This window comes from Saimiri boliviensis, chromosome 4, assembly GCF_048565385.1.
Source record: "Saimiri boliviensis isolate mSaiBol1 chromosome 4, mSaiBol1.pri, whole genome shotgun sequence".
NCBI lineage: Eukaryota > Metazoa > Chordata > Mammalia > Primates > Cebidae > Saimiri > Saimiri boliviensis.
Genome location: NC_133452.1, coordinates 129953094 through 129963591, shown reverse-complemented (window position 1 = coordinate 129963591; position 10498 = coordinate 129953094). Strand labels below are relative to the sequence as shown.

General features: G+C 44.4%; 1 long non-coding RNA gene across 1 annotated transcript in view; it reads right to left on the bottom strand.

The window, feature by feature from the left end:
• Positions 1–1662: 1662 nt before the first annotated feature.
• Positions 1663–10498, bottom strand: part of LOC141584339 (uncharacterized) — a 33157-nt gene continuing 24321 nt past the window's right edge. The window contains exon 3 of the long non-coding RNA XR_012517341.1: positions 1663–4883. This is a non-coding gene — a long non-coding RNA (uncharacterized LOC141584339). The remainder of the gene's footprint in view (positions 4884–10498) is intronic.

Genomic DNA, 10498 nt, shown 5'->3' with positions numbered 1-10498 from the left:
GCACTTTGGGAGGCCGAGGCGGGTGGATCACGAGGTCAAAAGATCGAGACCATCCTGGTCAACATGGTGAAACCCCGTCTCTACTAAAAATACAAAAAATTAGCTGGGCATGGTGGTGCGTGCCTGTAATCCCAGCTACTCAGGAGGCTGAGGCAGGAGAATTGCCTGAACCCAGGAGGCGGAGGTTGCGGTGAGCCGAGATCCCGCCATTGCACTCCAGCCTGGGTAACAAGAGTGAAACTCCGTCTCAAAAAAAAAACAAAAAAACAAAAAAACAACAAAAAAAAACATACCCAAGAGATATCCCTGCCCCTTCTGCCATGTGAGGACATAGGAAGAAGATACTCATCTATGAACCAGAAAGCGGGCCCTCACCAGACACCAAATCTGCCAGCGGCTTGATTGGAAGACTTTCCAGACTCCAGAACTGTGAGAAATAAATTTCTGCTGTTTAGAAGTCACTCAATCTATGGCATTCTGTTACAGCAATCCATGTGGACTAAGACACTTGACATATGACATATATCATATCATATGGAAATGTTATCAAGAAGAAGAAAGTTGATGATATGGACTGAATATTTATATTGAAATTTAATTTTTTTTTTTTTTTTTTTTTGAGATGGAGTCTCGCTCTGTCACCTAGAATGGAGTGCAATGGCATGATCTTGACTCACTGCAACATCCACCTCCCAGGTTCAAGCGATTCTCCTGCCTCAGCTTCCCTAGCAGCTGGGACTACAGGTACCTGCCACCACACTCAGCTAATTTATGTATTTTTAGTAGAGATAGGCTTTCACCATACTGGCCAGGCTAGTCTTGAACTCCTGACCTTGTGATCTGCCCACCTCGGCCTCCCAAAGTGCTGGGATTACAGGCATGAGCCATGGCGCCTGGCCAAAATTTAAATTTATGTTGGACATATAGCTGAAGAAATTCTTCTTGTTTCAAAAGAACAGAGAGCAGACAGGTGGAAACACAGGAACACTGTGAGGAAATGTGATACATCTTAGTAGGGGCCAAATACAAGGTGGTCTCCTTGAGGAAACATCCCCTGCATGTTCCAGCCAGACCAGGTGACTGATCCTCTGTCTCATGGTGACCCTCTGGCAGCACATTCCACGTTATGCTGACATTACCTATTTATGTGCTTGTCTCCCTAGTCAGAGTGTAAAGTCAAAGTCAAAGCCTGTGTCTTACTCATTTCTTAGTATCTAGTGCAGTGCCTGATCCATGATCGATAACCTGCAATGGAAGGGGAACTGAAGTGAGTGATACTGACAGAGGTCAGTTACGGGAGGTCTTGTACTTCCCTTGAATCTTTAACCTACCTCCTTATTGACCCCAAATTAGAAGCATTTATGTAAAAAAGAAACTTCCAACCATTATATTCATGTTTTTCCTTCAGCTCACTTATGGGCAAGTACTTCCAACGCAGGAAGCTTAAAAAACTTGAGGCATTCTAACGCCTGTTAAACATACAAGTACAAGCCAAATGATTTGCTATATATTTTTTTAGTCTAGCTAAGGCGTCTACATTATGAACAGAATGGGATCCTGAACTTTGGACAGTAAAATAATTAGCTGGTCTATGAGTATGTATGTGTATATATATATATATATATATATATATATATATATATGTATTGATTTATTCTGAGACAGAGTCTCACTCTGTCATCCAGAGTGAGACTGGATGGGTGCAGTGGTGTGACCTTGGCTCACTATAACCTCTGCCTCCCAGGTTCAAGTGATTTTCCCACCTCAGCCTCCCAAGTAGCTGGGCCTACAGGCGTTTACCGCCACACCTGGTTAATTTTTGTAATTTTTGTTAGAGATGGGTGTTTCACTATGTTGGCCAGGTTGGTCTTGAACTCCTGGCCTCAAGTGATCTGCCCACCGCAGCCTCCCCAAATGCTGGGATTACAGGCATAAGCTGCTGCACCCGGCCTATGAGTATTTATTGAGGGCCTGCTCTGTGTGGTTCTCAGTGCTAGGTACAATATGACAAGATAAAGTCCCTGAGCTTCATGAACTCGCATTCCAGAAAACAAACAAATGAAGAAAATTTCAGCTAATACGAGCTGTGAAAAGAAACATGAATGACTTGAAGGAAGAGGTGTGACAAGGAAGAACTCCTGAGGAGTTGATGTTTGGCTGAGACCCCAGTAAAGAGGAGGTAGCCACGTGATGACTCATAGGAAGACCATTCCAAGCAGAAGTCCCAACAGTTTGAAAGCTCCTGGGGAATTTGAGGGATAGGAGATCAGTGTGGCTGGAGCCTCGTGGGTGAGCAGAAGACTGTGGTTGAGGATTGAGCAAAGAAGGCAGAGTCAAGCCAGGGACCATGCCAGGGGCTCGGTTATTACCTAACACACAATTGGAAGCTATTGGAGGAATAGCGATGTGGTTAAGTAAATTTTGTTTTTGTTTCTTTTGAGACAGAGTCTTGCTCTGTCACCCAGGCTGGAGTGCAGTGGCGTGATCATGGATCACTGAAGTCTCGATCTCCTGGGCTCAAGCAATTCTCCCACCTTGCCCTCCCAAAGTGCTGGGATTACAGATGTGAGCCACTGTGTCTGGCCTAGTAAATGTTATTAAATATTACTCAGACTGCCATCTGGAAAGGGGTCTGCTGGGAGGGCAAAAGTGGAGGCAGGAAGAGAGGACTCCAGGACTCGGACTCCAGGATTCCCTGAAGCCTAGAGAAGAAAGGGCTTCTAAAAGGATGGAGTGGTCAGCTTGCCACATCCCACAAAGAGTTCTAGTAATGTGAGGACAGAGAATGGGTCATTGGCTTTGGCGAGATATAGGCAGGTCACTGATGACCTCGGTAGGAACTGTTTAGTAGGGGGATGGCACGGAAAGCCTGATAAGAGTGGACTGAGGATGTGAATAAATCAACTACAGTCAACTCTTTTAAGTTGGAGTCCAGTTTCATGCCTAGACTGAAATTCAAGATTCATAATGAAGAGTTTACTTTTTTCAAGCATTGACAGGAGTTAGACATACCTCAAACCATATTTTAAAATACAGTCACATGACAATGTTATCTGATTCTGTGATTGCCGATAACTCGATTCATACTAGTGACAGTCAGCACTTGGACTAGGGCACTCAAGCTGCTGAGAAGGAAAACTGCCTCCAGGTTCTTTGCTTCCTACAAAGATGCACCAGGACCAGAGAAGAAAAGACCAAGTTCTGAGAGTGCTAGGAGGAGATGCCCCACCCTAAGACCTTTGACCAGAGGTTCTGAGAAGGCTTGGAGAAGGACGGGGATGCTGGACCCTGCAGCTGGTGACAAGGGAGAAACTTTAATTATATTGGGTGAAATTCTCCTGCAGAGAAAAGAAGGTAAAACTATGTTTTTTTTTTTTTTTTTTTTTACCAGAAATGCCCAAGAAAGTTCTGCTATCCTCAAGAATCTATTCTTCCTGAAAATGTGAAGACAATGGCTTAGATCTGGAGACCAAAGGTATTCTCAGATGTGGCTGTGCATTTTAGTGGATGGGCAATGTGGGGTAGAGTGGGGATGCAGGGTTATTGTGGAAAAGGCAGCCCAGCCTGCTCAGAGGTGTCTATATAGACCCACATTGCTGGCACAAGCAACTAATCTAACTACCATATAATGCATTTTTTTTTTTTTGACAGAGTCTTACTCTCTTGCCCAGGTTGGAGTGCAGTGGTGTGATCTTAGCTCACTGCCACCTCTGCATCCTGGGTTCAAGTGATTCACATGCCTCAGCCGCCTGAGTAGCTGGGATTATAGGTGTGGAGCACCATGCCTGGCTAGTTTTTTTTTTTTTTTTTTTTTTTTGTATTTTTTTTTTGAGACGGAGTTTCACTCTTGTTACCCAGGCTGGAGTACAATGGCGCGATCTCGGCTCACTGCAACCTCTGCCTCCTGGGTTCAGGCAATTCTCCTGCCTCAGCCTCCCGAGTAGCTGGGATTACAGGCACGCACCACCATGCCCAGCTAATTTTTTGGATTTTTAGTAGAGACGGGGTTTCACCATGTTGACCAGGATGGTCTCGATCTCTTGACCTCGTAATCCACCCGCCTCGGCCTCCCAAAGTGCTGGGATTACAGGCGTGAGCCACCGCACCCGGCCCTTTTTTGTATTTTTATTAGAGACGGTGTTTCACCATGTTGGCCAGGCTGGTCTTGAACTTCTGACCTCAAGTGATCTGCCCACCTCAGCCTCCCAAAATGCTGGGATTACAAGTGTGAGCCACTGCACCCAGCCACAAACAATTTTTTTTTTGTTTTTGTTTTCTTTGAAACAGGGTCTCACTGTTGCTCAGACTGGAATACAGTGGTGCAAACATGGCTCCCTATAGCCTAAACCTCCTGCGCTCAAGCACTTCACCTGCTTCAGCCTCCTGTGTCACTGAGACCATAGGCACGCATCACCATGCCTGGCTAGTTTTTGATTTTTTTTTTTTTTTTTTTTTTGAGACAGAGTTTCACTCTTGTTACCCAGGCTGGAGTGCAATGGCGCGATCTCGGCTCACCGCAACCTCCGCCTCCTGGGCTCAGGCAATTCTCCTGCCTCAGCCTCCTGAGTAGCTGGGATTACAGGCACGTGCCACCATGCCCAGCTAATTTTTTGTATCTTTAGTAGAGACGGGGTTTCACCATGTTGACCGGGATGGTCTCGATCTCTCGACCTCGTGATCCACCCGCCTCAGCCTCCCAAAGTGCTGGGATTACAGGCTTGAGCCACCGCGCCCGACTTAGTTTTTGATTTTTTTTTTTTTGTAAAGATGAGTTCTTACTTTGCTGCCCAGGCTGGTCTTGAACTTTTGGGCTCAAGTGATCCTCCCACTTTGGCCTCCCAAGGTGCTGAGATTCCAGGTCTGAACCACTGTGCCCAGCCTTTCTGCAGTTAAAAAAAAGAAGACCAATGAGCTGTAGAGGAAGAAATTCCACAAGGCATACCAGGCTTATATCATCCAGGGCTGCCGATGAGCCACAGTTGAGGAAACGGGCTATGGCACACAGTGAGGGAATTCATTCTGCTAAACTAAAGCATCTCTCCTCTGGGACTGTCATTGTGAGGGCATGGCCTGGCCAGAGTTGAGACTGTCAAATGGCTCTCTGGATAGTTGTAAGGTCTAATACAGAAGGAGCTAATGAACAGGGAAGTTGCTCATGAATGCTGATCCACTTACTTTAAAGAGGTAAGTCGACAAGAACACTAGGTGGGATGGAGTAGGAGATAGGATAATTCTTGCTGATTCAAAAGGAAATTTGTAAAATTGTTAAAATACAGGCTGGAAAATAATCACTTATGGTGGATGTATGACTGCTTATTTAGGTATTCCTCTACTGTCAGACACATAGAATGTTTCCAAACCTTGTTGATGCAGCCTTAGCGTGGTTATCATGTGGCTGTGGAGTGGCACAGAGAAGCAGATGTCGTAGTAAGACAGGCAGGATCACTTGGACATGCACTCTGATTGCAGCAATGTGAAAATCTCATGGAGAAAGATCAGAAAGGGACATTGAAAAATAAAAATATTGGTCGGGTGCAGTGGCTCACATCTAATTCCAGCACTTTGGGAGGCCGAGGCAGGCGGATCTCAAGGTCAGGAGTTTGAGACCGGCCTGGTGAATATGGTGAAACCCTGTCTCTACTAAGAAAAATACAAAATTAGCTGGGCGTGGTGGTGCATGCTTGTAATTCCAGCTACTCGGGAGGCTGAGGCAGGAGAATTGCTTGAACCTGGGAGGCGGAGGTTGCAGTGAGCCAAGATCGCACCATTGCACCCCAGCTTGGGCAACAAGAGCAAAACTCCATCTCAAAAAAAAAAAAAAAAGAGAGAGAAAAGAAAAATGACTGTGGGCTTATGTATATTTTGAAAAGTTTAAATATGTTATGTATTTGATGTTCAGTAAATTTTTTTGGCAACTGATTTTTGTTTTGTTTTGTTTTTTGAGACAGAGCCTCACTCTGTTGCCCAGGCTAGAGTGTAGTGGCAGATCTCAGCTCACTATAACTACTGCCTCCCACGTTCAAGTGATTCTCCTCCCTCCTTCCTAGTAGCTGGGATTACAGGTGTGCGCTACCATGCCCAGTTAATTTTTGTGTTTTTAGTAGAGACAGCGTTTAGTCATGTTGACCAAGCTGATCTTGAACTCCTGACCTCAAGTGATACGCCTGCCTTCCTCAAGTGATACGCCTGCCTTCCTCAAGTGATACGCCTGCCTTCCTCAAATGATACGTCTGCCTTGTCCTCTCAAAGTGCTGGGATTTCAGGGGTGAGCCACTGAGCCCAGCCCCCGGCAACTGTTTTAGTAACAGTTTTGGTAATGGTAGTACATGAAGTTGTGAGCTGCTGGGCAAATGGCAGCATGAACTCATCCTTGTTGCCTTTGTTCACATCTCCAGTCCAAACTCTATACTTCTCCTGAGCCCAGAGGATGCTGGGGCCTGGGACCTTCCTCCGCAGGAGAAAGCAGGCACAGTTTCCTTCCTTGGCTGAGCCTGCTGAGAACTGAAGATCAGCCATGGAGAAGCCCTGGAGTGAGAATCAGATCAAACGCTAGATGCTTGAGAGATGGGAAGGGGTAGGAGCGGTGCTTGTCCACTCAAGAATTCTTATTTTTGGCCAAGCATGGTGGCTCATGCCTGTAATCCCAGCACTTTGGGAGGCCGAGGCTGGTGGATTACCTGAGGTTAAGAGTTTGAGACCAGCCTGGCCAACATGTTGAAACCTGTCTCTCTCTCTCTTTCTCTCTCTCTCTCTCTCTCTCTATATATATATATATATATAAAGAATTATTATTTATTTTAATTTTATTTTTTTTTAGATGGAGTCTCACCCTGTCACCCAAACTGAAATGCAGTGGTGCAATCTCAGCTCACTGCAACCTCTGTCTCCTGAGTTCGAGAGATTCTCCTGCCTCAGCCTCCTGAGTAGCTGTGATTATAGGTGCGCACCACCACACCTGGATAATTTTTGTATCTTTAGTAGGGACGGGGTTTCACCATGTTGGCCAGGCTGGTCTCAAACTCCTGACCTTGTGATCTGCCTGCCTCAGCCTCCTAAAGTGCTGGGACTACAGGTGTGAGTCACCGCGCCTGGCCCACTCAAGAATTCTCTAAAGAATCCCTAAGCGCCGGGCGCGGTGGCTCAAGCCTGTAATCCCAGCACTTTGGGAGGCCGAGGCGGGTGGATCACGAGGTCAAGAGATCGAGACCATCCTGGTCAACATGGTGAAACCCCGTCTCTACTAAAGGTGCAAAAAATTAGCTGGGCATGGTGGCGCGTGCCTGTAATCCCAGCTACTCCGGAGGCTGAGGCAGGAGAATTGCCTGAGCCCAGGAGGCGGAGGTTGCGGTGAGCCGAGATCTCGCCATTGCACTCCAGCCTGGGTAACAAGAGCGAAACTCCGTCTCAAAAAAAAAAAAAAAGAATCCCTAAGGATTGCTCTCCTAAGCCAAGGAGTGAGGAAGCTGAGTTCTTTCTTTCTTTCTTTTTCTTTTCTTTTTTTTTTCTTTTTGAGATGGGAGTGTTGCTCTTGTTGCCAGGAGTGCAATTGTGCGATCTCGGCTCACCACAGCCTCTGCCTACTGGGTTCAAGCAATTCTCCTGAGTAGCTAGGATTACAGGCATGTGCCACCATGCCCGGCTAATCTCTTTGTATTTTTAGTGGAGACAGGGTTTTTTGATGTTGGTCAGGCTGGTCTTGAACCCCTGACCTCAGGTTATCCACCTGCCAAAGTGCTGGGATTACAGGCATGAGCCACCGTGCCTGGCTGAGCTGAGTTCTTTCTACCCCCAAGGCCTTACAGCCAATCAGCTGAGGAGACTAGGGAGAGAGATGCTTCCTCTTAGTGCTCAGGTGGGCTCTGTCACCTGGGCAGTGGGTGCACAGCTAAACCTCGTGGGCAGATAGTAGTGTTCCTTTCACCACTCATGGGACTGCTGCCTGCTATGGTCTGAATGTTTATAGCCCTCCCTGACAAATTCATGTTTTGAAACCTAATCCCCAGTGCAATTGTTTTACGAAGTGGGACCTTGGGAGGTGGCCCTCATGAATGGGATTAGTGCCCTTTAGAAGATACCAAAGGGAGCTCATTCACCCCTTCTGCCATGTGAATACACAGATAGAAAATGCCTTCTATTAAGCAGAGAGTGAGCCCTCACCAGACATTGAATCTGTTGACATCTTGATCTTAGAACTCCCAGTCTCTAGAATTGTGAGAAATAAACTCTTATAAGCCATCTAGTTTAACAGACTATATAACTATAGGGAAAATAAAAGGCAATCAATAGTGGAATAAAAAATTACAATAAAACCATGAGGTCAGTGAAAGGAAAAAAGAGAATGAAGAGCAACTTGTCAAAACCATAAAAGCAAAGACCAAGAAAAGAGAAAAATGAAGTAAATAGTAAATATGATGAAAAAAAGAATAAAATTAAAAGGTCAATTTTACTAAAAATGAAGTAAATTAATTTTTATATTAACAAATGCGAAAATATTTTCACAGAAAACAACCTCTATCTCTAAATTATTTATGAAAAAGACATTTTAAATGGGGTAAAAATGTTCTGAATACAAAGTGATACGCTGAAGTAATACAAATAAAACAATAGTAAGCTGGACATTATGTTAGTGTGTGACTTACAACATATAAAGGTATTGCTACATCATAAACCTGTATGCATCAAACAACATGGAGCTAAATTTACAGAAAGGTGATAAAATATAATGTTTTTTATAACTGTTATTGGGAGATTTTATTTTGTGGGAGATTTTCATATACATTTTTCAGAATCAGAGAAACTTAATAGTCTAAAAGTAATAAAAGGCTGGGCATGATGGCTCACGTCTGTAATCCTAGCACTTTGGGAGGCCAGAGTGGGTGGATCACTTGAGGTCAGGAGTTCCAGACCGGTTTGGTTAACATGGTAAAACTCTCTCTCTACTAAAAATAAAAACATTAGCCAGCACGGTGACACAGGCCTGTAATCCCGGCTACTCAGGAGGTTGCAGCAGGAGAATCAATTGAACCTGGGAGACAGAGGTTGCAGTGAGCCAAGATTGCACTACTGCACTCTAGCCTGAGCAACAGAGCAAGATTCTGTCCCCAAAAACAACAACAAAAAAAACTAACATTGGGAAACTGAATGATATAGTCAACAATTTCAAGTTAGTAGACATGGTCTTTTTGTCTTTTCAGTAAGGATGTGTGTGTGTGTGTGTGTGTGTGTGTATGTGTGTGTGTGTGTATATGTGTATTTCTTCCCATATGTCCATAGATTATTTATAAAAATTGTTTGGTAGTCTTAAAAACTAACAAAATTTAAAATTTTTAACAAAGTTTGCAGGCCTTAAAGAAAATCTCACACCAAATGTTGGAAAGCTTAGACTATAATATAATAAAATTAGAGATAAGTATAAAAAAGATAAACAAAAAGGCTTAATTACCTATAAATTAACACATTTTTAGGCCTGGTGTGATGGCTCATGCCTGTAATTCTAGCACTTTGCCAGGCTGTAGCAGGTGAATTGCTTGAGGCTGGGAGTTTTTGATCAGCCTGAGCAACATAGTGAGAATCTGTCTCTATAAAAAATTTTAAAAAAAATTAGGCATGGTGGTGCCTGTCTGTAGTACTAGCTACTTGGGAGGCAGAGGTGGGAGGATCACTTGAAAACAGGCGTTCAAGGTCACAGTGAGCTATAATCATGTCAGCTTGGGTGACAGAACAAGGCTTTGTCTAAAAAAAAAAAAAGAAAAGTGAAAGAAAGAAAGAAGAAAAGGAAACACATTTCTAAAAATCTTGGATTAGTAAGAAAATCAAAACAGATTAGACATATGGAATGCAATAAAAAGGAAAATATGCAAAATGAAGGGAATGGAATATAGTAAAAGCTGTTTTCTGAAGGAATTCTATAGTCTTAAACACATTAATTTCCAGAGAAGAAAGATTGTAATAAGAACAAACCTAGGCTGAGCGTGGTGACTCATGTCTATAATCCCAGCACTTTGGGAGGCCAAGGCAGGCAGATCAAGAGGTCAAGAGATCAAGACCATCCTGGCCAATGGGGTGAAACCCCTTCTCTACCAAAAATACAAAAATTAGTCAGACATAGTGGTCCATGCCTGTCATCCCAGCTACTCGGGAGGCTGAGGCAAAAGAATTACTTGAACCCAGGAGACGGAGGTTGCAGTGAGCTGAGATCGCACCACTGTACTCCAGCCTGGGTGACAGAGTGAGACTCCGTCTCAAAAAAAGAAACCCCCCCCAAAAAAATCCCCCCAAAAAACTTGACAGTAATCTTTTTTTTTTTTTTTTTTTTTTTTTTTTTTGAGACGGAGTTTCGCTCTTGTTACCCAGGCTGGAGTGCAATGGCGCGATCTCGGCTCACCGCAACCTCCGCCTCCTGGGCTCAGGCAATTCTCCTGTCTCGGCCTCCTGAGTAGCTGGGATTACAGGCACGCGCCACCATGCCCAGCTAATTTTTTGTATTTTTAGTAGAGAC